Here is a 21,432-nt window from a genome sequence, read left to right as displayed (position 1 = left end):
ACCGCTAATTCTCACGAGGTTTGTGGGTGTGCCGGAGCCTATCCCAGCTGTTTTCGGGCATCAGCGGAGTACACCCTGAAATGGTTGTCAGCCAATCGCAGGGCACACAGATGAATAACCATACACGCTCCCACTCATAATGAGGCACAATATACAGTGTTCCATCAAGCTGCCGTGCATGTTTCTGGAATGTAGGAGGAAACCTGAGTACCCGGAGAAAACCCAAGCAGGCAAAGGGAGAACATGCAAACTCCACACAGGAAGGTCGAGCACGAAATGAAACCTCAGACATCTGCACTGTGAGGTGGGCATGCTAACCAGTCAACCATCGTGCTGGCACAGACTTAACATACTATGGAATGTTAATTTTTGTGATGTACTCTTCATAAAAAAAGAAGTGCACGTCCACCCATCAAGGCTGAAGTTACACAACCAATGTAAATCTTTTACCATCTGCTTACATCTTAAAAAGTGTCTGTAACTTCTGTCCTAGTGTTATAAAACAATGGGGCTAATCAACATAAACACAACAAGCTTCTCAGCCACTGACTTGGCAACTAGGCTTTTTGAAATTCCAGGGTGAATGAACCACTTCGATGCAGCGGCGGAAGCACATCATATCAAAGCTAAAACGTAAACAGAGATGCAGTGTTAGCACAGATTAGCATTTGCTGACTGTGTAAAATCTGAGGATATTTCTCAGTTGAGTTGTCGATGTCATGCCCCACATTACACAATAAATGACATGTTATTTAGTAGCTTTGTGATGGAATGCCTTCGCAAGTGATAAAGCAATGGAATCTCAATGGGTACCGGTACTCACTTTTAGTGTGTGAGTTTTGGGAAGTAAATTAGTCAGTGGTGACAGACACAGTATGATGAGCTGACAGCATTCGGTGCATTGGGCATCTACTTGTATGCTCAGTGACCTCAACTCGGTGGTGATGTCGGGTGGGGGATGTTATTGTTTGGTGAGTTGTCAATGCACCTCTTGAACAGCAGTCTCCATGAGTAAACATTCTTCCGCTGCTGCTTCTATTGCACACTCTGGGCTTTGCCTTGCTCACAAGTAGAAGCAAGCAGCTGGTCCCTGTGCACATTTGGAAACGAGTGACACTCATCCCGGTGTCATTCAACAAAAAGCTTGGCTTGCCATTGGCCCAGCAATCAATGGGGTGGGATGTCGGCTGGCTTGCCACATGACACAGATCCGCCTCTAAAAGAAACTGATTTCACCACAGCAAGAAATGTGCGGTTCTTGATCCTAGGGTATTTTGATGAAAGCACCCCACTTAGGCAGAAATGAAATCACCACATTACATTCACACAAACAGAGCTTGAAGCATGCGACTTATACTCGAGAGGAGGTTAAATTCTACATATGTACTTAGGATAAGTACGCTTCATCTCCACAGACCAACAAGTGCTGATGCACCCATATCTGAGAGGGGTTGCAGCTGCTGCTAACTGAATCAAACATGAGTAAACTCTGATTGCAAATAACTCACTTGCATGTACGCCTCACACTGACTCTGCAGAGCATATGCAACACTCCTCACGTAAAATATTTTTTCACGAGGATGCATTGGCATACATGATCAATCTGGTATTGTTGGAGTGGTAGGAACTGAGAGAGCCTGGGATGCAAGGAAAGGGAAAATCCCGGGGAACGATCCGGCATAGCGTTGCTAAAAATAGAGCATGGAGGAGAAGAGGGAGGTGAATAGTACCTGTGGGCTTGCAGGCAGCCTAGTTAGCAATGAGCAAAACCAATGTTGACACAAAACACTTTGAGCCTTTTCATCACTACTCAATAACATCGGAACTTTGTATTCTCTTACATTTGATCTGGTTACTCTGTGAATGGCTGGAACATGACAGATGTTTCAAAGTTCAATGTCAACTTAGTTCAAAAAGGTACCGTAGGTTAAACGAGATTTTCTGAACATCTGTATAGGCCCACACAATTTCACTGTGGAAAGGACAAAACTGGGTACTTGACTAAAAGGCCCCCTAGAAGAGCCTAGTAGTAAATTCAACCATAAACATCATATTTTTTGTTATTCTGATTTAAAATGCTAAATTGGTGATGTAATGTAGTGTAAAGCGTCTTATCTCTTTTTTTTTTTGCTATTTCTTCTACCCAAATGAAAAGATATAGCTGCTATTTCACTGAATAGTTTCAGATGCTTGCGAACGGTGTGAATTTGGGGGTATCGTCAAATTCGTAAAAGGTTGGTTGAGCTGGTATTTACACATGTCGACCACTGACACACCACAGATATGATAAAAAGGCTTCTATGATCACAAACCAGCTTGTAAGACCCTTTTTGATGAAGGTGGACAACTGTTTTGGAATCCTCTGGCCCTGATCCTGTGAAGCGCATACCTCCACATTTTACTGCTTTATTCATTGTACCCAACATGAAGGTCAAACAGGTCAAAGGACTACACCCATAAAGTCCATTCAGGAATTGAAGAATAAAGCCTTAAATAAGCACAGCAAACAGAGCAACATGACTCAGCCTACAGCCTGCTTACAACTGTCTATTTATAGTTTCAAGCTTCATTTATCCATGAAAAAAAAAAATGTTGCACTCTCTCTTTTCCAGGACTCCAAACCACAGTTTCCTGACTGGAGCAAAGCAAGTCCACCCATTAGACTCACTACCCTTTACTAGCCTACTGAACCACAGTACAAATTGCCCTATGAAAGTAGATACTAACTTAGCCAAGCCACAATCTTCTACAGTAGCTCAATCCCAAGGAGATTGTGACCACTAGCTGCTCACAACCCTGTTTAATACTTTGCAAATAGAATCACAGTTGCTTCTAGCACTACATCCACCTTGCCCAAATTGGAAAACAACGCGTCTTATCGGCCATCAAAAACCAAACTATAAACATGACAACATGAGATGATGTTTGCAGTGCACTGTACACCAGCTAATAATGAGTTTGGAGCACAGAGGACAAGAGGGAAGACTGCTTTAACGCATTCAATTATCTTCTTTGAACAGAGGCAATGCTGAGGTCCGTCCGAGCGAAGGCACTCTGGAAATGAACTGTCAAAACAAAACTGTATTTCTCAAGATATAGCCTTATGGAAAATAGCTTGTTTGCACAAAACAAACACCTTCAGTAGGCATTCTTTACGCTTTTAACAAAGAAATGTTGTACTGTTCTTTGAAACCTGCAACTATAGCGCTCTAATGTGTCCGATAACAATGTTCTTTGAAAATGCAGTTTCCTCTCACAGTAGGTGGTGAGGTGGAAGTAAACACAGGTGCTCCAAAGTGCAGGCAAGCCCCACACTTGCAAATATGAAAATTGTAGTGATCAAATCAAGTCAGGAACTTCTAACTTTCATTGTCATAGGATTTCAATTTAATTGTCACAATCCAATGCCTTTCTGCTGTCGTAGTATAGTATTATTTTTTGTTGGCTACTTTCAGTGTGGCCGTAAAACTTCTTTGTGTCAACAAATGCTAACGTCTCTGTTCAAGAATATTGGTTCAAAGTTTGCAAATCTTGTTGGGAAATCTTTGACAACACATTGTCACTCCTTTACGAGAGAGGGTGTGGGCTCACTGTTCCAAAATTATCTTAGCACACACCCATCTACGCTCATTATCAACAACACCACGACACAAAGGAGTGACTTTTGCTATGTTCACACTGCAAGGCAGGGCGTGGTGCCCAATAGGGAATTTTTTGTTCCATCCAATCTTTTTATGAACTCGTCCACGATACAAAAACAAATGCAACTTCTAATGTGAAGGCAACATGTCTGCGTGGCTGAATCACGACAATGTTCAAAGTGGAATTAAAATAACGTCCGATATAAAGACAACACTGACACTCAAAGCAACTTGGTAGATTCATAGCACCACAGATGATTGTCAGCAGACTCCCACGCAAGCACTTTTCCCCACCTGCGCAGAGCCCATATTGGGCCTTTGATGACATACAAGTCGCATTGGTGCGGATAAGTGTTCACACTGCGGACAGACGCACCAAATACATATACAATTTATATCCACATGCGAAAGAGGCCTACGTAGGATTTGAAAAAATTGAAATTGTACAGTTCACACTGCATGAAAAAAAAAAATTGATACGTGTCGCGTATGGGGATGGGGGGGGGGGGCTGAGATGAGCTGCAGTGTGAACATAGCCTTCGTATCACGGAAAAAGGCTTGCGTGCTTCCTGTTCTGGTGAGACCTCATATGTGTCAGCTGTCCAAATGTTTTCCACCATAATGCAGAGTGCAAATTGCCTTTGCCGAACTAAATAAGAACAATTGATCCCTTTTTTAATATACAGTAGTTCATCACGGTATGTGAGTGTGTGTGTGTGTGTGTGTGTGTGTGTGTGTGTGTGTACAGACATGCTTGTGAGGATATTTATCCGTGTATGTTCAGGGGAGAGTTATATTTCTGATGTTTTAACTGCACAGCACTTTGAGTTGCATTTTTATGTATGAAAAGTGCCATATCGAAAAAGTTTAATTGATTGATTGATTTCATTTAAAGTTGCCAGAGTGGAATAATATTTACCCATTATATTTTATGGAGTACTACGGGGCGCTTAGTTTCATGGCAATGTTTCTATGAACTAATTAGATCTTATTTTTAAATGTTGAGTACAGGACACACACACACTGGGCCAAGTCAGGCCAAGGAGCTGATCAACATAATTCACAACATGCATATTGATCCATGAATCGATTAATGTATTCCAAGGGCATCCACTTTTGCACTTTTCTGTGGGTCTTCCAGTACCCTTCTCCTTGTCGCAACTTGTCGGTGACACACGAATCCCAGTGGCCACTTCCCTCTGAGAACATCCTTTCTGAAGTATTGTTGGACAACCCATGTCATCTTTGTCTCATGATGTCAAAATGTGAAACGCAAGATGAAAATGGACTGTTAAAAAAAAACAGGAAATGTATTGGTGTATTCATGGATTAAACACCTATTTTGAATGTTTTCCCTTCAGCTCCTGGTTGGAGAACAGCTGGCAGAAAAAGCTAACCATATCAAATTCAAATTCAGAAAGTGGTTAATGAGTGGGAGTGTTCCAAGGCCTCGTTCGTCCTCCAGCATTTCCTTAAGCTTTGCTCTGTTTCTCATTGTGCCGTCTTCCTCTGCACCATCTAAATATTTCATAGGGTGCCTGATGTTGTTTTAGGGATTCTTCCCACTCTTTGATCACATTGGCTGTCAAGGGTGCGTTGGTGGTGCAAAGTCAGCCATTGACAGGGGAAGAGGGCGAGGAAGAAGGCAGGCTTCACGGACGAAACGACACATTGGTAAATAATGAACAATCTGTTCTGTTTTACCAAAAAGCCACTGCCACTTTTCACAACAAAATAATCGGCATTAGTCCGATGGTAGTTCTGCGTCTGTGTGACGACGTTAATTAGGTATTTTAACAATTTGATAGTAAGGGAATCATTCATTATTTTGATTTATGTTTAAAAAATGATTTGATATATATATAATGTGATTTTTTTTCTTGAAAATGTTGGTCCTTTGATACTCAAACTGTTGTGCTGCACTACCAAAAAAACTAGCATCTAATAAAAATCTGGGAGTGAGAGGAAGTCTTGCTGCCATAATCCTCGAGGTAATCGTTTACATTTGAAAACCACGCTTGAATATGAATGTCCTTCAAACTTCCTCAGACTTGCGTTCAGTGTAGGGGGACTAGTGGCTTGTCTTCGAATGACATAGATGGCAAGCAAACGTCAAATAATGTGGGAGAAAGTGACTCAAAAGTACCTCAGATTTGTTGAGTTTTGTCTGTGTGCTGGGAAAAAAAAAAGGTATTTACATAAAAAATAGATAAATAAAATAAAATTACTGGACACTACTGTACCAAACAATGACAAGTAACAAATTAGGGAATCATATTCTGCTTTTATCCCAGATCAAATTGGCGTTAGATGTGAAGAGAAAGCCTGAGGAGGGCAGAAAAAAAAGACATTAAGCAGGTCAAATAATTATCAATAATTTGAATTGGAAAAAAAATGTTCTATTGAATATTTGGCACTAGTACAGTACTTTTTTCATATTCAAGGTGTCCCCAAAAAAGTATACAATTTGACAACATTTCTGCAAGGTTGATTGAATAAAGCTTTCTGTTCACGAACAAGTGCTTCAGTTCAACAAGTCAGGGGACTCATGTATAATCTATTGTGTGAAATAGGAGAAAGCACACGAGTCATAAACCTTTGCTCACGATGAACAATAAATAATCTAGATAGGGGCCACCAATTTATAAGTACACTGTGTAATCCTTTCTGGGCTTTTAAATATGTTTTTTGGTGGTTTTTCATAGGTCAATGTATTGTTTTTATTGTGTTTTTGACCCAAGTTGCTAAGCAGGTAGAACCAATTCATTGAGTACCGTGATGACTCTTGTTGACATTTGCATGACCACACCAATTTCACTCTTGCTGGAGTAAAATGGAAACACAGTAGGATTATTAAAAGTAAGGGTGTATTTGGTAGAAAGTTCAGTGGAGAATAAAGCTCTAGTCTACACTGTTCAAAAACTTTCAGTGCCACAGGCACCAATGCACTTGCAGCCATGCTCCAAAAAACATGTCAGACAGAGGACCCGCTGCACTGAAAATACTAGAATTTTCCAATTCAAAGACTTTTATTTTTCTTAATTCGAAATCACTTTGAGCAAGGACATTTTTTCACATTCACCTATCAAAAAATCTATCAAGAAAATGCTGCTTCCTTAGAGAATTACATTGCTTTGTGAACAAAACAATAGAAACAAAATGTGGCTTCATGAGAGCTGCAATAATAGCTGCTTTGGATCGGAGGCTAATTGCCCACAAAATTAGATACACCAGCACAATCAAGTGACGCCTAATTAAAGCACTTCAAACTGCAACCACAACCACAATAAACATATTTATTCATTTATTTTATGAACTGCTTCAAAATATACGTTGAATTAATATCTATTTGACAATCAATGTACCAATCAAAAATGTGCATTGTCACCATTGGAAATTTTGTGTAATGCAGCACATGAGAAGACATTGTTGTACGGAAAGGGTGTTTTCTTTTTTTAAGTAGACGTATCAGATGGTCCTCTGCAGTTTTACATGAATTGACAAAACCTTCGAGCAAGTGAACTCTCCCTCACCTTCGATGACTGAACTCATCTCGTGTCAGTTCATGATGTGGGATTTTACACAACGATAAGACTGAAAGCTGAAGCATGAATGTCACAAGGCCAAACAGTATCTCATTCCCATGATCCCAACTGAGGATACAAACCTCAAGCAAATCGCTGACAATAAAGCCCTTTACCCGCCCAGGGGCATACTTGATCTACAGGCTTCTAAAGAGTTTGAGCATCAAACGGAGCCTTTGTCGCAAGTCTTACAGAAAACAGTGGCACAATACCTCATGGGTATTCCCAAATTGCTCCAGTCAGACACACATATGTACAAGACGCACACAAAGACAAAGAAACAAGTGAATGGATTAATACAGACATTTTCTGCACTGCCAAGTTGGAAGAACAGAAACCCGCTGCAACTTCTCATGACAGACACCCTTTGTTTGAGCTCTTTTGGCTTGCTGAGTTTTGCAGATGAAAATGAACAAATGACAAATGTCCTTTGCAGCAGCAGGAAGCCAGCATCTCAACACCCCAGGAAGCATTGTTCTCAAAAAGGATTTTAAAAAGGGGGATTGAGGAAAATAAGAGGAACTTTCACAATATCTGGATTTAATCAAAAAAGACATCTGTAGAGCTTTTAAACTCAACATGAGACATATTACTTACTACAATTTTGAAAATATGATCATGGCATTATTCTCCTTTAGGTAACTGTAATTACCTGAGTGGTAGAACTCAGTGCGGGACATTGGATAACTGTACCTCATCCTTGTTGGAAGAAAAATGGGTGTCCTACAAGGGTCAGTGTTGAGCCCCATTTTATTCTCCATCTACATACTTTGTATCATTTAGGTATCTTTATGCAGATTATACCATTTTATACACCTCCGCTACACCAGACCCTGAGGCAATTAAATTTTGACAGACTAATTTTGTTCGACGACAAGAATTTCTGATGAGGTTAAAGTTACTAATAAATTCTCCAAAAAACAAATTGATCATTTTGACCAGTTCTCCCATGGAAGTCACTTTGGCAACTCAGGAATACACGACAATGAAGAGAGTCGGACAAATACTGAGGTATTTGGTTGGTTGACTAATACCTACGACACTCATGTGTAGAGTGTGTCAATTGCAGGACAGTATACCCGTTTGTGTGTAGCTTTGTTTTGTCTTATGTCTTTTATGCCATTATCTGCAGCCTGTTTTGGCCAGGACTCCCTGTGCGAAGAGTCATTGTAGATCAATGGAACATGAGGAAGAGAAAGTGCCGTGTCATATTTTGTAGCCTTTTGAGGATGAAATATTGCTGCGCTTGCAAATATCCACCTCACTGAAGTTTGCATATGCATGCCTCAAGTCCACTTATGATAAGCTTTTAAATTACACTACATGTATATGTGACTCTATAAATAGCGTAACCAAAAACCCTCTCGTTTCCTAATCGTGTAAGTAAAAGCTGTGAGCAATAGCTGCAGCAAAATAAAAATCAATTTGTCATGTTTCCTTATTGAATGGCAAGTGAAAGAGAATGCTTTCCTTCTTTTGTCATGTTTTCATGGACTTATGGCCTTTTTCTCTCTCTCTCTGTCTCTCTCTCTCTCTCTCTCCCTCTCACACCGACGCACGCGCACAAACACACACCAAAACATACACAAAAACAAGTCTCTTGACTATGAAGTGTCTTAATTAGTGTGGATAAATATTAGAGAGCACTTGTTTAGAGCAAAGAGAGCATTCTATGTGATTGATTTGTTGGTTCTGTTGAAGAAAAGGTCACATGGGATGGAGATACACAACAGCTTCGCCAAGTGTAGATGAAGTGCCAGTCTAATAGGATGTACAGAAACAAGTCATTCATTAGATGCTATTACATAATGAAGCTCATTAAGAAACTCCTGGAACGGAAAACAAAGTACAGTATCGACGCCTAAATGGGTGGAAAACCAACTCATAAAGGAAAATGGACAGGGAGGAGTCGAAGAAAGGGTCGTAGGGAAATACGCATGAGGGGAAAGATGTACAAAAAAATGAAGCAAATCCCACCCACGAATGTAAATTCAGCATTTTCAAGGCATATGCTAGCTAGGAAATCATCATCAAAAGGCTATTTCGCTTTTTCTTTCTTTCTCACCATCCCTCACTCCCTCACTGGCGCACATACTCCACGCACAAGTGCCATGACATGACTTATGTTGCAATTATTCTTCAGAACATGGGTTACATTATTCAACATGAAAAAGTGTAATCTCTCTGACACACGTACAGGTAAAAACTCACACATGAAACAAATCAGCCTATTCGCAATTTCTGCTTTGCTCTTGACCCACTTAAATGCGACTTGAAATGGGAGCAGAGGACGTCGACAGAATAACATGTCTAGAGTGCCATCTAGTGCCTCTCGGAAAAAAACACATGAAAAAAACACGCACATGAAATTTCAGCAGAGCAAGTGTAGCAGACGTGTGGAAGAGTAACCGATTCTCATACTGACGCCATCCTCAAAGGTCGGCATTATTATTTGTCCAATCACTATTAAAAAAGTATTCATTGTAAAAAACAAACAAACAAAACAAACCATTAATTAAGACAACTAATAAAATGTTCACACTCCACTAAATACCAACCCAAAGATACTGTGCTTCCATAAAACTAGCATATATTAAATGCAAAGTAACAGATTTGTGTTATAGTATTCTAGCTAATTTACAAATTATTTTGGGACAATTCAATGCTTCAAATTTGGTGAAATTATAGTTTAATAGTATAGTAGAGGGAAAGTCCTGGCTCCTTTTTTTGTTCTGGCATGATTGTGCCCTAAATCAGCTCATCTAGACATGCTTGGATTAGTCTGGTGGTGAGGCATTTCAATAATGAACGCTTTTGGGATGAACAAGAACTGAGATGGCCGCATAGTGATGAGTGGTGAGCACGAACTGTGGTTCTGGGTACGAATTGTGTCTCGGGCCCTTCCCCCATGTGGAGTTTGCAAGTTATGCAAGCATGTGTTTTCTCCAGCTTCCTCCTACACGCCATAAAAAAAGAGAGGGCATAAACAAAGAAAAAGTCACAGACATCTACTGTAAGTGGCTGCATCTAGTCTGCTGAAGTATTGAATAGCAGAGTTCTGTGAGCTTTTGTTACTGCAGAAATTCAATACCAACCAATTGGTGGGGGCCATATGCTGCGAAATGCATCATGAAACAGAGCTCGTCTTGCTGCCACAAAGCCCGCAGATTTGAATGGCTGTGTGACTGTGTTCTTGAAATTACTACCAGTGGTTGTGGGTGTCCTAAACATGCATACATACAGGGACGGCAAGAAATGTGAAAAAAGGTGGCGGGGGGCGGGGGAGCGGGGGGTACATATCAAGCACTCTGTTGTTGTTGAGACGTGTTTTCTTCGTGAAATCTTTGTCAGAGCTGTCACTGCTTCCTTGTGACGTGCCTGAGAACAGCTGATTGGGTCGGGGAAACTTTAAAAATAAGGCTCCCAACCCGATCAAGGCTGTGCCACTCGGCGCCATCGCCGAGGCGTTTTGACAATTGTGTGAAAGCCCGGGAGCCGCATGGAACCAGCCAAAGAGCCACATGCGGCTGGCGAGCCATGGGTTGCCAACCCCTGTCCTATTTTTTCTTTCTCACATTCTGTTTGGTGCTCTTTTTTTGCGGGTGCTGTTTCTCCAAGTTTTATTGCATGATTTGCATGGGATGTCGTAGATAATGTTCCAATTCCTTTACAATGTTATGCTGTCTTTTAGGTACACAAGTTGTTGTCGTAGTTTCTGGTATGGTTTTACCACAGTCTGTATTTGATGTTTTTTCATGATGCGTTGAATGTAGTTCTGTAATTCCTCTGACAAATGGAAGTGTTCTTGAGTCCTTGTTTCCAGTGTTGGGAACTTTTGTTTTTTTCTGTTGTTGTTTTTGTCTGGCTTGTTGTTGGCCCACTTGGGGCGTGTGAGAGCATGTTTGTACAGTATTTGCTTTTCCTCCTCCTGTCTGTCCTATTCATCCATAATCATTTCACACACCTGAGACACCTTTCTTCAATGGCTGTGGAGCGTTGGAGTGTGGACTTGATTGGGTGAGCTGAGCATTATTTTGAAGGTTTCCCCGAACCGGGTCAGCTGTTTTTAGATATGTCACAAGAAGCAGTGTCAGCTCTGACAAAGGCTGAAGTGACAGCTGAAACTGTCAGCAAGGGAAGAGATTTTGTTCTCTACACTGAGGGAAGAAAAATACATTGAAAATGTAAAAAGAAATTATAATGAAAGTATCTAGCTATTTAAATGTGAAAAGTTTTTTTTTTCCTGTTAAAAGAGGCACACGTGTGGCATGTAGCTTTTCATTAGTGAGTTTGGCGGGAGAGGCGGTCGATGCCGTTTATGTATGAGATTATAGATGATGAAACACATTCTGGGTCAGTCAAAAGCGCTACAAAAAATCCCAAAGCTTTTGCAATCTCGTGATCAAAAACTCTCCAAAATGTTCCCCAACAGGTAAACTTGAGTCCTCCATGACAATACAGTACATGGAAAGCTTGTCTAATGCCTCACTACAACATCCTTATCAATTTTTGTTTAGACCGGGTTTTGGTATCCTCCTAAGCAGTGATTCTCAAAGAGAAGTACAGCTCTCTCTGGTGGTATTAGAAAGAATGACCGCCAAAGTATAATTGTATTCAAAGTTCTATTTACCGTTTTAATACAAAGCGCATACACATGTAAAACAAAAAAACAGACACACAAACACACAAGACTGATCTAATAAGCTTGGTTTTAGGAGATTAGGATAGAAATGACAATTGTGTGAGTTGAGAAATAATTTTCTGTGAAAGGCACACAGTCTAACACAGGGGTGGGCAAACTTTTTGGCTCGGGGGCCGCATTGACTTTTAAAATTTGACAGAAGGGCCAGGTCAGCACGAGCTATGGTACATTAAAAAAAAAAACTGCATTTGTTGACGGTCCATATCAAACATCAACAGAACAAAAGCATGAAAGTACGGTATTAATATACTTTTTTTAAATGACAAAAGTGTTGTTGATGACCTATTTTAGCCTGTGCATCGCTGCAGATGGGTTGTGATCAGACCAGTAGAAGTAGAGCGATACAGAGGTACTAGGTGGTCGAAAAGATTGCCCCGCCCCCCCGTGTTCTGCAACTTCAAGTCAATGCCTGTCATTACAAGTCCAATTGAAATGAATGCAATCATTCACATCGAACCTTAATCTGACCCAACCTTCGGCGGGCCGGATTAAAAAGACCAACGGGACGGATTCGGCCCGCGGGCCGTAGTTTGCCCACCACTGGTCTAACAACTTCTGTGGCCACATTAGGTACACCTGCATTTAACGAATCATCCAATGATCTGATTTAACACCTTCCAATATTCTGATTTGACAACAAGTATTAGAAACACCTCATTGTATATGACCAGTTGTGAAGTACTGCAAAGTAGAATGGCAATACAGTATTTGATGAATATCTTTCAAAGTCTAGCATCAAAGACTGATTTTTTCCCCCTGTTATACCACGCAAGGGTAAGTACAGTAATTAGTTGTACTAAATACTGTACATGCATACAGTCAAAGTAAAACAGCCACAAAAAGGAGTTACTGTAAACGTGTCTGTGTTAGAGAGGAAACTCAAATCTGTTGTATTTAATACATGTAAATACCATTTGTTGTGACACTTTGTTGCGATGTAGTTGCCGATTATGTATCAGCTCTACATTTTTTATTCAAGAGCAGCACGTGGCTGTCCTTATTTTTATCGGACCCTTTTTGTGGCACTTTTAGGGCTGTCTCCCTAAAAGGCCATTTCCTCTATCAAGCATGCTGGGGGGCAGTGGAGGCCAGTGACTGCACTACAAGGTCAGACCGCATGTGCCCGGAGCAGAAGACATCATTTGGTCACCAAAGTAACAAGGTGGTGTGTCCAATGTCTTACGTATGCTGATTTAGTATTACTTTATACTGTATATTGATTACCGTTTTTTTGTTTTTGTAAGGACACATATTTCAAGAGTGTTATTTGATGTGTACTTGGAAAAGTAGGCCTGCAGTTAAGTGAATCCTTGATCGACTACCTAACCACCCAAAGGGATTGTGAGCTCCTTCCACAAAGTCACGCAATGGTTTGCCCTACTTGTGCAATTTTAAGGAGAAAATATTGAATCGCATCAAGCAAGCAGAAGCAAATCACGCAAACCGCAGATAGGCACAGAAATCCACAAGATGAGGACATCTGATGCCTTATCAAAATATGAACTATGTGTATATGTACAGTACCATGAGAAATTTACAGGGGCACCTTGCTAATCTGAGTCTTGCTTCAGAGAATATCTATCCATCCATCCGCTGTCCTGCTTTGCCTCTTGAGGGTCACAGGCATGTTGGAGCCTATCCCAGCAGTCTTTGGGCAAGAAGAGGGGTACAACCTGAACAGCCCGCCAGCCAATTGCAAGGCAGCGATAGACAAACAACCACATTCACACCTAAGCACAATTTAAGGGTTGTCCTCTGAACTGTGAGGCGGATTTGTTAACCGGTCATCCACTGTGCCGCTTAAGAGAATACAGTTCATTAGAAAATAAAAGGTAAGTCAGTGGTAATATCATGTTCTGCTACAAGTGAAATTTTCTAACCTTTAACATATAAACAATCATCTTTCTCCATGTCGCAAAAAAATGTCAAAAAAGTATGAATGCTCAAATCATGATTTTCTCATCTCAATTTATTCACTAATTGACTTACCCAGGGTGGAATGTGGGCCTGTTTAATTGAACATACAGTATTGTTGATAAACACGCAGGAAGTTATTCTGATGCATGAATGGTGGTAGGTCGGTACACAGGTTTATTGTACCCCTCTTCCATCTAATGGAAGAATATTTTATTGTTCTGCCTTCCACTATATGGTGTTGAGTAAGAAAAATGCAGCACCATCGAACACAGTGGGTGGTATCTGCCTGATAACTACAAACACATTGGTGAAAAGTGCTTTATTTATTTATATATTTAGTTGGACGTGCATCATCTTCGTAACAAAGCTGCAAAACGAAGGGGGTGATGCGGAGATATATTTTTTTCCATTTCCTCTTCCAAGGATAGTAATGCTGCAGCATGGGAGTATGCTTTTATTGGGGTCTTTCTGAGACCGAAATTGAACTGGGAGAGGCGAGAGAAAAATGGTGCAACAGTGCAAGCCTTTGTTTTGAGTGGGAAAAGCCCAGTGGTGGAAGTGGATGCCTGCCAATGTTCAAAGATGTTTTGCCACACAAGCAGTGTAGGGCAATGCATCATAATACATCCCCCTAAAAAATAAATAAAAGAACAGTTTTTGTTTGAGTCTTAGACAGGAGTTGAAATTTCCATTTTTGTTAACAATTTAGTTCAAGGACATAATGTACTGAATTTTCTGCTGTGTCTCTTTCATTTTGAAAGGGCTTCACTTGTGCTCATGCTTACAACAGGCAAGAGAATCTTAAAATGCAAGTGATGGGCCTAAAAATCAGTCAATCACTTTTCAGTATGAATTCAGTAGATTGTGACATCATGTTTGTGGGGAAGGTCTTTGTCCTTATTGTGATAATTAAAGGGCAATGCAGTCGTTCAGATTACATCTTGCATACAAAGTGCTGTACATGGAGCAATTTAACATATACAATAAACAGTAAAAAAAAATCAGTAATAAAGACGGTAGAAAGCACCAAACAGTAAAACCAAGAACAAATCTAAGTCACGCTGAGTCGAATGCCAAAGAATACAAGTGAGTTTTGAGGAGGGTTTTGAAGATGGGCAGCGAGGAGGCTTGCCAAATGTTCAGTGGGAGGTCATTCCAGAGAGAGGGACCAGCAACAGAAAAAACAGAAACGAGCGGCGGCATTCTGGACCAGCTGAAGGCGCTTAATGGAGGACTGGCTGACTCCAAAGTAAAGGGCATTGCAGTAATCGAGCCGGGATGTGACAAAGGCATGAATTACTGTCTCAAAGTGTTCATGAGAGAGGAGAGGTCTTATTTTGGCCAGCTGTCTAAGGTGAAAGAAGCTGGATTTAACAACGGCACCAATTTGCCGATCAAGTTTGAATCACAGTATTCAAAAGAATGCTCTGAGGAGCTGCATACACACTGGGTGAGAAGTCATTCATGAAGATTTATTCTACTGTATAACGACGATGTTTTTTCCAAAGATAAAGTAAAGCCACAGTGAAGTGCTAAATGTTGATTGTCATGTCGCTCCATCAGCGTCATAATTAACATGCCAATCAAATCAGCAAAAGGTGTGCCAGACATCATCCGGATGTACAGTAAATGGTAGCCGGAAATCACATTATTCTTTCAGATTTAATATGAGGAGAGTATGCTATTAGAATTAGCATCGTGTACTATACAGTAGTCATATCATAATATCATACACTGTAGGATGTCATATAGCATGATATATCGTCGTTGATGCGCCCATCATTATGTGGCTGAAGGACACAGAGGAGAAAACAATTTCTCAAATGAGCCAACCCTTCAAATCTTCCATCTTCGTCGGGGCTTTCACATGCACGTCTTCAATGTGTGTGCATGCTCAGTATCTGGGGATTTGTAGCACTTTCTGGCAGCTGTTCCCTAGCTGCTCTAACTGCCCTCCCACCATTGGTTTGAGTGCTAATCCCACCGACAGTTTATCCCTGCGTTCACCATGTAAAAGACCAGATTGTGCGCACATTATTGAGATTGAAAAACACCTGGCAGTTGAAAAAATGAACCAGTGTGAGATGAAGGGAGGATTTTGCCACCAAGGCCAATGCTGAGTTTCTCTCTTTGCCGCTTTATCTGGCTGTTCACTGTTTGTCAACATAGCACCGCAGTACACACACCGTTAACCTTTAACACTGATCTTTGCTTCTCTTTGACATTTAGTTCTTGCATTTCTCTTCAAACTTGAACCAGGAGTCACTCTGTCCACCATTGATGAAACCAATTTAAAAGAAAATCTTTTTTCCTTCAAAAGCAAACAGCAAACTAAGGACCCCCCCCCCCCTACTTATTAATCAGCGGGTCTGTTTTCCACTCCAGTGAGCCCAGCTTGAACTCGAGGACCCTCATAATTGAATAATAAACAGCTGATGAGTTGTAAGCACACCAGTTGCAGATGACAAGTGGTGTGTCCTGTCAGTGGAGGTTCATGTGGTAGTGTCACATCGTGCCTCCCCTGCGGTTGTTCTTTTTTTTTTTCCTTTTCATGTCTGTCTGACTGATAGTGAGCAGCAATGCTGCACAAAAACAGGGAGCCATAAATCAAGCAGAATTGATGTTCTCATCAACTAAGAAGGACTGGTTGTAGACGGCCACAATTCAATACACGAAACATCTTCTGGGCTTTCTCGTGCATTCAATACATTAGTGGCTGAGAACTAAGAAAGGGCAAAATGTTAGATTTATCGGAAATAATTATTTTGATTGCATGGATTGATTCAGCTGTGCCGTTTTAAGAAGACAGCATGACATCAGAGTTATGAGCTCCATCACTGCAAACTATCTGTTAAATACAACACTGGCCAATAGGAAATGATTCACCTTTAATTAATGATCAAGAAAGGCAAATAACCAATCATGATTTGTTCTTATAGTGGAGTTCAGTGAAATCATTGATGAGTTTCAATCAAAACTGAGAATTCATATATTTGGAACAGACCTGGTGTACTTCATCAAGTGTTGAGGTTGTTTTTTTTTTAAACAAATCAGGCCATACAACACCAGAACTTGCTTTTTCCAATTGCAAGGTGACACAATAGTATTACATTTTTTTTAACATCAGGATAGCGCTTCCTGCTCAAAATTAAGAGGATGAGAGCATGACAAACTGAGCATATTTTTCATAGACCAAAACAGATGTGGTCCTTTATGACCTGCCGTGCTAAACCGAGCCAGACTAAGTCAGAAGAAACCATGACAAGAGAGTTAAAAAGAATGCACCAAACAAAGTATAGGATCGTATGTAAAGTAAACTGCCTTTGCTCGTTGTGGTCGGAAACGGTGTTGCTAAAAAAAAAACGTACCAGTTCCAAAATGATCTGTCACAGTTCTTTGAGGATTTCTCAGTATTGCACAGAAAGCATTTACCATGCTCTAATTATAACCCAGTGCAGTGCGAATACATGATGTAATCTAATCCTCCAGACGCTAAGTGTCATCAAAGGTGTTTCTCGCCACAGGAAGCTGGACTTCGATTGTTCCCAGGACCCCCGGCTTTTCAAAGAGGTCCTGTGTGAAAGCCGCTCAGGGGAGCTGACACTTGGGAGTAATAGCCCATTCACACAAACACTGGAAGCAACTATGATAACTGCCACCCACCCCAAAATATAAGCATGATTTCATAGAATTGGCAATTTTTTTAGCTATTCCCGGTTTCACCTGAGAGGGATCATTCTTCAACAGGACGTAGCGCAACATGATAATATTTAGATCCAGAATATGAACTCTTTTTAAAAGGAGGCACAAATGGATGCTGGCAGTGTTTTGAGGTACAGTAAGTTGTCGGGGTATTGGCAAGAAATGAACAAAAGTGGAGGCACAGTGAAACCTCGAAATCACGCACTCACAGAATTCATTCGAAGATGTCAACTTCCGATTTGTTCTATCTTTGACCATTGGAAATAGGTAATAGGTACATAGTGAAGCACAAGGTCAAACTTGATTCTATCAAATAATCACGTTTGGATAAAACACACAATAATCCTCTGGTTTTATTTTTTGAGATAATTAACAGTTTTTCATACATTTAAATTGAACAGAGCATCAAACTGTATTTTCTTGCCTAGAAACAGTAGGTGAGATCTGGGGCTATGGGGCGAAGTGACAGGTTTTAGTAACCGTGGTTTGTGAAAAAATTGATCTGTAGTAACTACAAATTTTTCATGCTGTTAGCATTGAAGGTAAGTGTCCAGATTCACTGTCACCTATTAAACTGACAATACAGTATTGATCACTCATTGCTAGCAGATAGCCGCCAATGACAATGACTGGTCGCATATTGTACAATTCTTAACAATGACAGCAAAACCAACAACCATTTTTTAGCATCCTTAATTAGCAATTCAACATGATTTTGGGATGATGGTTGATGGTGGAAGTAGTAAGATGTGATGGCAATAAAAGTGGGCTCAGGCCAGCGTCCAGTCAAGAAGACAGTTCCCCACAAAGATTGTTCATACTTTGCATTATGGTAACATGCTGCCACATGTTGCAAGAGCCAACCTCAAAATAAAAATAAAAGTATACCAAGGTATATTTGGCCCCAAATATTTGGCAAAATTCAAATGACCTCAGGCGTCCTTGACTAAAACGGATCCATGTGTATATGGTTCACAACTAGAAACTACTCAACTCTCAATGCCTTGTCGTGTAATGCATGTACCCTGTTTTTCCAATTACAACGGATTTTTAAAATGCAAGGAGCACATAGAACCGTCCGTCACACTTAAGTTTGCGATGTAATGTAGGCCAGAGGGATCAATCAGTCACACTGCTGTCAATACACCTACAGCATCAACAACACACTGACTCGTTATCTTCCCTACATGTACGGGAGCTGATGCAACGCCCCGCCTCTTGTGTTAAAAAAACCTATCAGCTCAAGGTGCAATTAAGCAGTAAACAGAGTGAGCAGATGCGTGATCAAGAGTAGGTGTCGGCTGTACGCATCCAGCTGAAACAAATGTCTCTTGGAGGGTTCATGTTCTATTGGCAGAAATGCATTAAGAGTGATCAAGCAGTCAGAGAGGGAAGCAAATAAATTGGTTCCAACCAGACAGTTAAAACGACTCAGTGAACCAGATATGTGCTGAATATATAATTGACCATAAGACATCAACGGAGAAGAAATCGACTGACTTGGCGCAGGGAAGGAGGATCTGAAGCAAATTATCAGAATGAAGGAACTGGAAGAAAAAGAGAGGATATGTTCAAGTTTGTTGGTACCGGTACTTAAAAAAATAAATATCCGGTAAATAAAATAAAGAAAGAAAAATATATTTTTCCACTCGTATTGAAAACTTGAAAAATGTTTCTTGTACATTATGAACAGAAAACGATTTTTCCATTAATCCTGAGTTGAATATGGAAATCAGCGTTATTATTGTCTTTTTTTTAATCAAATGACATCCCTTATATTTTAGTGCTGTCAGGCGATTGACATATTCCAACTCATTAGTAAGCACACAATTTTCCGTACTTAATTACGAGTAATCACATTTTTCAACTCCTACTATTTTCTATGAAGCTTGGACTCGATAATTCACCTGACTAAAATCCTGAAATGAATGTAGTCATCAAATCGAAAGTATATTTTCGATTCAAAGACTGTTCTAATTGCGTTCTTTGATGTTTTAATACAATTCTTCTGTAAAATACAACTGCGGAACAAGGCGATCAAAAGTTTCTCAGCTTTACAGGCATCTTTCTGATACCGCTCTCACAATAACAAGCTCCACAACCACTCGCTTAAAAGCACCACACTCCAGCAGCATTTTGTGAGGCCGTAGAGGTAACTTGAGCAGGGTGTTTTCCTCTGAGATGATACACAACTAATATGGCATTGGACAAATTACTTTTGAGTTCCCCAACATATCAAAGCAAGTAAAACTATCTGTAGCCGATGTTTGTCCAGCAAATGAACAGAGGATCTCGGTCATCACGGGAAGTAAATGAAACTGCATTAATTGAGAACATATTTTCTAATGCTTTAAATTATCTTAATAAATACATTTCTGAGGTTAAAACTTCAACTTTGACAGCCATGGTGTATACAAATACATATACGGTAATACAACAGATTGAATTTGAAATCAGAAGTCACAAAAAATGTAAAATTATTGTTCAATTTATGTTACACAGGGATTTCTTGATAATGAATGCTGGTAACATCTGTAAAAAGTGAGGAACCCCGCAGAGATGTTCTGCTAAAAATTTAACAAATCAAGTCGCATGAATTGCTTGATAGACCACAAAAATAAATTATGTGGTAAGTTCGATCTGGCCCCAGGTCTCGAGTTTGACACATGATGTAGAGTCACAAGTGGTCACAGTGTTCAAAAAGTGTGGCTCTTTAATTTTACAGCTTGTGATCATATCTGGACATGATGGAAACAACAACATTTGCCTTCAGTTGTGGAGTGATTCCCAAGCACTGTGCTGCGGCACATTAATGACAGTGATCATCAGGTGTGTCTATGGGAATTCATCCAATTTGACTTCATTGGTCTAAAAATCATTTATTCATTATCTTTGTTCATCAATCTATGCTAGTGTCAAGTAGTGGTGGGCAAAACAATTAAATGCCTCACCACGAGATAGCAGACAGTACATAATAAACATAAAACATTTTTTTAAAAGGTTCGTAAACATTGTATTAGTGTACACGGTATTTTAATTAAAAAGATGTAATTTGACTTTTGCACACGCAGTACAATTCTACATCACCACGGTTGTGAATATACTGTTAAATTAATACCTCAAGCAGTGTCGTCGGTGCAAACCAATGCACAATCAACTGTAAAGACGAAATAATTTGTGTAGCTATTGTGTTTGATCCAAATTGATTGGGCAGCTGCACCTCTAACGTGAGGGTTAGCGAGTGCCATCAACACAAACATGAGAGTTTACTTCGAAAAGGGAACAATATGCGGAATCTCCCATGACGGGCATCAAGAGTGGGCAGTTCATCTCAGACCTCTTTGTTGGAAATTTACCAAATGATATTTGCACGGAAGGGTTACTCGCGAACGTCACCATTACGAACGACCAATGAACAACATTGCATCAAAATTATATTGCTAATACTTGCTGACTTTACTGAGAGTAGGGAGATGACAGCACTGCAAATTGCCTTCTTTCCTTAACAAACGCGATTCGAACGCCACTCCGGCCACGTTGCTTTGTTTTGAAACGTCATCAGCACTCAAGTCAAAAGTACCGGTAAGTCATTCGTACTGAAACGACAACGTTATGGTGCATGTTACTCACTGGGATCTTCCTCCCGGAATGCGCGACGAAGCTTCGTCCTGACAGCGCCGCTCTTGTGCCGTGACACTTGACAGGATCAAGCAGACCGAAGTTTGGACGAGTGAGTGGATCAGGTGGATGGGTGTATCCCACGTCGCCGCGGGCTGCGTGGACGGCGATTCCCCAAAACACGAGATCGGCGGACTGGATCCGCTGTGCGTGCGTGTCCCGTCCTCATCCAGAAAGAGACGCGGACCACGAACTAGAACTGACGCTC

General features: G+C 40.5%; 1 protein-coding gene across 1 annotated transcript in view; it reads right to left on the bottom strand.

The window, feature by feature from the left end:
- Positions 1-21,429, bottom strand: part of mid2 (midline 2) — a 125,203-nt gene extending 103,774 nt beyond the window's left edge. The window contains exon 1 of the mRNA XM_086136978.1: positions 21,177-21,429. The gene's annotated coding sequence lies outside the window, so the exon portion shown is untranslated. The remainder of the gene's footprint in view (positions 1-21,176) is intronic.
- Positions 21,430-21,432: the final 3 nt, after the last annotated feature.

Source organism: Hippocampus guttulatus, chromosome 2 (genome assembly GCF_054856545.1).
Source record: "Hippocampus guttulatus isolate MCC_2025c chromosome 2, RoL_Hgut_1.0, whole genome shotgun sequence".
In the NCBI taxonomy this organism is placed as follows: Eukaryota; Metazoa; Chordata; class Actinopteri; order Syngnathiformes; family Syngnathidae; genus Hippocampus; species Hippocampus guttulatus.
This window is presented reverse-complemented; position numbering and strand designations above follow the sequence as displayed.